The sequence below is a fragment of the Schistocerca piceifrons genome, chromosome 4 (genome assembly GCF_021461385.2).
Source record: "Schistocerca piceifrons isolate TAMUIC-IGC-003096 chromosome 4, iqSchPice1.1, whole genome shotgun sequence".
Classification (NCBI taxonomy): Eukaryota; Metazoa; Arthropoda; class Insecta; order Orthoptera; family Acrididae; genus Schistocerca; species Schistocerca piceifrons.
The window spans coordinates 159010473-159016028 of NC_060141.1; the positions used below are offsets into that span (position 1 = coordinate 159010473).

The window sequence follows — 5556 nt, forward strand, 5'->3', positions numbered from 1 at the left end:
GAGGCGAAATACCGAAGTTAGCTCCTCAGTCAGTCTACAGGATGTTTCAGAAAACCATTAACAAACTGACATGGCACATCAGGCACCCAACAAGGATAAGTAATCACACAGCAAGGGAGGGGGGGCGGTGGTGGGGGGGTGGGGGGGGGGGGTCGCAAACGCTACGAGAGGGCGCTACGGTCACGAGAGGACGTTGCTACACAAACACGGGCGGAGTGCACGGAGACCGTCGCCATTCACGCCGTGGAAGCGTTTGGAGTGACAAGGCTAGCTACACGTACCCTGAAATGGCTGAGATGCATCTGATTTATGGCGCGGCCAGCTGCAGTGGACGAGAAGCCGTGCGATTGTATCGTGCGCAATATTCCGATAGAAAGGTGCCGTGCCGCACGTTATTGCCCACCCAACATCGCCGATTGTGCGAAACCGGCTCGTTGCATGTACCAAGATCCGGCCGCCAACGAACAACGCGGACCGTTGCGGCGGAAGAAAACGTCCTCGAAAGGGTGCAGCGTACGCCGTCATCAAGTACGCTAGATGTATCCCGTGCCATTGGTAACCCCCAACCCTCCGTTTGGTGCATTGTACACGACGCATGGCTGCATCCGTTTCATTTCCAACGCCTCCAGGAATTGCAACCGGGGGACTACGACAAGCGCATGGGATTTGCGCAGTGGTTTCTGCAGGAACCCGCTGCAAACCGAAGCTTCACAAGAAGTCCTCTTTACTGAGGAGGCTGCGTTCTCAATCAAGGGTGTGATGAACGTTCACAACCTGCATACGTGGGCGAATGTGAGCCCGCATGTTACACGTACGCTTGCGCCACGACGCAAATTTACCCTTAACATGTAGGCTGGCATTGTCAGAAACTCTTTGATTGGGCCGTATATTCTCCCGGACCGTCTTGACGGTCATACGTATCTGGGATTCCTACGGAAGATTTTGCCGGACATGATGAATAATGCTACATCTGCGGGCAACATTTCCCGGCCTCTGAATTGGTCATAGTGGGCCAGACGCAAGGACATCACAATCACCTAATCTGTCTCCAATCGATTTTTCCTGTGAGGGATATCTGAAGGGTCTTCCGTACGAAACACTTGTTACATCGGCTGAGGACCTATTGGGCTGGATTGTTGCGGCTGCAGGATGTCGTCGAGATACACCAGGTATCTTAGATAGGGTGCGCCGTTCAACGCAACGTCGATGCCGCGGGTGTCGCGATACATCTGGACAAAACTTTGAGCATTTCCTGCAGTGGGTGTCCATTTGTAGCACGTGGCTAAACAACTGCAACGCCATTTATTAGCCCCTCATGGCCTTTGTGACCACCGGTTCCTATGTGATTACTGATCTTTGTTGTATGCCCGATGTGCCACGTCAGTTTGTAAACGTCGTTTTGAATCACCTTGTAAAACTAACTTTCATGTCGACACCACGTATTCAACACAAGTAGATATTTTAGGTTGTTCAGATTGAGTTAAAGCTAGCCTCGGGAAACGTTTATGACTAAGTCTCAGACTAGATTTTGGAGAGGCAACACATACTAATGTGTGCTTCGACGATTTGAATTTCCACGTAAAAGCGATTTACTGATTAAAAGTGCCTCGGAGAAAGTTTGTATGCGGTCTCATGTGTGTGCGGCCAACGGCTTTGCAGCAGTGGTAACACCGGTTCCCGTCAGATCACCGATGTTAAACGCTGTCGGGCTGGGCTAGCACTTGGATGGGTGACCATTCGGTCTGCCTAGCGCTGTTGGCAAGCGGGGTGCACTCAGCCCTTGTGAGGAAAACTGAGGAGCTACTGTATTGAGTAGTTGCGGCTCCGGTCTCGGAAACTGGCACACGGCCGGGAGAGCGGTGTGCTGACCACATGCCTCTTCATATTCGCATCCAGTGACGCCTATGGGCTGAGGATCACACGGCGGCCGGTCGGTAGCGTTGTGCCTTCATGGCCTGTTCGGGAGGGGTTTTCGCATGTGTGCGACTTCGTATGATTATTAAAGTCGAAAAGTGTAGATTAGGATCCGCGAACTTAGGTTCAACTATTGGTGTCAGACTGGCTCAAAAAGACTACTTTTTCCTCATTTCTATTAAAGTAAGTTGACATCCTTCTATTTAGACTTTCATTGAAGTATTATTGAGACTTTCCTGCTTGCCATTCCATCAGTCACAGTCGATTGTATGCATGTTAGAATCTGCGATCGATGGAGAAGGAAACCAATAGAGACAGCGAGAAATCTTTACAAGACACGTGTTAAACAAACCTCTCCATGCTGAGCTAGAAAAACTGCAAGGATTTTGCAGGATCTTCTCATAAGAGTTGATTAACGTAGCCTCAACGTTCAACAATTCGCTCGGAAACGTTCCTTATATGTCATCCTAAATAATTATTTAGTCAGGTAGTGGGGTACAACAAGGAGCCGCTTTGACACAAAATTAAGTACTAAAAAAAAAAAAAAAGCCTCAAACGAAAATTATATAAAATTCATCTCCACTTAGAATAAAAATAGTCCTTCTCGATTTGCTTCCGTCATGGAAAAAGTTGAATGCTGCACAAACATGGCTAAAGCGCAACAAAGAGCAGACCTCATAATGCGCAACACAAAACTTCAAAACATCAAAGATAAAAATATTCCTATTCAAAGATTGCCAATCTTATAATCAAAACACTAAGTATTAAAGATGGCTGTTTTCACTTAAGGCTGTGAAAAATAATTTTTATTATTTATTTATAGCGATAGTAATCTGAATTATTTCTCCAGGCAGAACTATCAAATGAAGACACGCACACAGTTCTAATTACAATCACTAGTCCAAACACCAATCGAGTACGAACGGAGCACGTAACAAACACATAATCAGATAAAAACCATGCCAGTGACATGTTTCCTAAATTTATTCTCGTCCCTCTTGATAATTGAAAACAAACATCACGTTGCCGCGTGGGATTAGCCGAGCGGTCTAGGGCGCTGCAGTCATGGACTGTGCGGCTGGTCCCGGCGAAGGTTCGAGTCCTCCCTCGGGCATGGGAGTGTGTGTTCGTCCTTAGGATAATTTAGGTTAAGTAGCGTGTAAGCTTAGGGACTGATGACCTTAGCAGTTGAGTCCCATAAGATTTCACACTCATTCGAACATTCAAACATCACGTTATCCAAATGGAAGCAGGGCCGTAAGAAGTGAAAAATTATTTTACTGCAGTGGTTTTTATGTACTTCTGTGTTTATTTCTGTATTCTGTGCACTTAATATTTCTGCCTCAAGATGAATAATAATACAATTTGCAATGTCAATAAATGAAAAATAACAATTTTTAATAGCCATAAGCGAAAACGACCATGTTTAATAAATGGATGAAGGCTGTGGACACATCCCACATGAAACTACTGTAAAGGTAAATCATAACGAAGAACAGGTCTTAAAAAAGATTTAAAACATTGCAAATGAGAGACAAATAGCTTTCATTAAATAATCACAGTATATTCTCAGTACAGAAGAAACAAGACGGAACATTTTAGTAGTCGCGAAGACGATTTTGATGAAATGCGTTAAATAATTATACTGGAGCTACAAACACTGACAACACAAATGAAGAATTTGTGTGAGATATCTGTGTAAAATAAGTGCCTTTTTCAAATGATTTCCACTTCATATTTTTATAGGATGAACGACTGAAGCCATGTTAGGATCGGTGATCTCAGCTGTTATATTTAAATGAAGAAATACTGGCTGGATCACAAATTCTTTTGTTGACGACTATCAATTTTGAGCTGCTCTGCTGATCATCTTCGCTATGGTGCAGCAAGGTGCTGTTTGTCAACAGTGGTATGTATGGCATAAAACTCATTCAGCAACTGGCGGTAAATTGTGCCTCTCTACAACTCACTCTAGTACCATGGAAGTCATTCCCTGATGTCTTAACATATGTCGTATCCTGTCCCTCCTTCTTGTCAGTGTTTTCCATACATAGTCTTCCTCTCTGATTCTGCGCAGGACCTCCTCATTTCTTACCTTATCAGTTCTCTTAATTTTCAACATTCGTCTGTAGCACCACTTATCAAATGATTCGATTCTCTTCTGCTCCTGTTTTCCCACAGTCAATTTTTCACTACCATACAATGCCGTGCTCCAAACGTACATTCTCAGAAATTTCTTCGTCAAATTGAGGCCTATGTTTGATACCAATAGGTTTCTCTTGAGCAGTAATGCCCCTTTTGCAAGTGCTAGTCTGCTTTTAATGTCCTCCTTGCTCCGCCCTCATAAATTATTTTACTGCTTAGGTAGCAGAATTCTTTAACCTTATCTACTTCGTAACCATTTGAAATCTAGTGTTAAATTTCTCTCTGTTCTCATTCGTGCTAGGGTACTTCTCATTACTTTCGTGTTCCTTCGATTTACTCTCAGTCCATATTCTGTACTCATTACTCTGTTCATTCCAGTCAGCAGATCATTTAATTCTTCTTCCCTTTCACTCAGGATAGCAATGTAATCAGCGAATCTTATCATTGATATCCTTTCATCTAGAATTTAATTCGACTCTTGAGTAATTCTTTTATTTCCATCATTGTTCTTCGATGTATACATTGAACAGTAGAGCCTACATCCTTTTTAATCCGAGCACTTCGTTCTTGATCGTCCATTCTTATTATCCCCTCTTGGCTCTTGTACATATTGTATGTTACCCGTCTCTTCTTAAAGCTTACTCTTGCACCATTTGACATTGTCGAACGCTTTTTCCAGGTCGACAAATCCTATGAACGTCTCTTGATATTTCTTTAGTCTTGCTTCCATTATCAGCTGCTACCTCTGAATTGCCTCTCTGGTGCCTTTACCTTTCCTAAAGTCAAACAGATCGTCATCTAACACTTCCTCAGTGTTCTTTTGCATTCTTCTGTATATTATACCTGTCAGAAACCAGGATGTATGAGCTGTTATGCTGATCGCGCACTTGTCAGCTCTTGCGTTCTTTGTGGATGATATTTTTCCGAAAGTCACATGGCACGTCCTCAGATACGTACATTTTACACACCAACGTGTGTTGCCACTTCCCCCGAAGGTCTTAGGAATTCTGATGGAATGTTATCCATCCCTTGTGCGTTATTTGATCTTAAGTCCTCCAAAGCTCTCTTCAATTCTGATTCTAACACTGGGTCCCCTATCTCTTCTAAATCGACTCCTGTTTCTTTTTCTATCACATCAGAGAAATCTTTCCCCTCATAAATGCCTTCAATGTACTCTATCCACCTCTCCGCCTTCTCCTCAGCATTTAACAACGGAATTCCCGTTGCACTCTTAATGTTACTACCCTTTCTTTTTTTAATTTCATCGAAGGTTGTTTTGAATTTCCTATATGTTGAGTCAATACCTCCGACAATCATTTATTTTTCTATTTCTTCACATTTTTATGCATCCATTTCGTCTTAGTTTCCCTGCACTTCCTATTTATTTCATTCCTCAGCCACTTGTATTTCTGTATTCCTGAATTTCCCCGAACATTTTTGTACATTCTCCTTTCATCGACCAGCTGAAGTATTTCTTCTGATACCCAATGTACTTAG

At 43.2% G+C, this 5556-nt stretch overlaps 1 pseudogene; it reads left to right on the plus strand.

The window, feature by feature from the left end:
- Window positions 1-1643: 1643 nt before the first annotated feature.
- On the plus strand, window positions 1644-1761 carry LOC124796507 (annotated as a pseudogene).
- Window positions 1762-5556: the final 3795 nt, after the last annotated feature.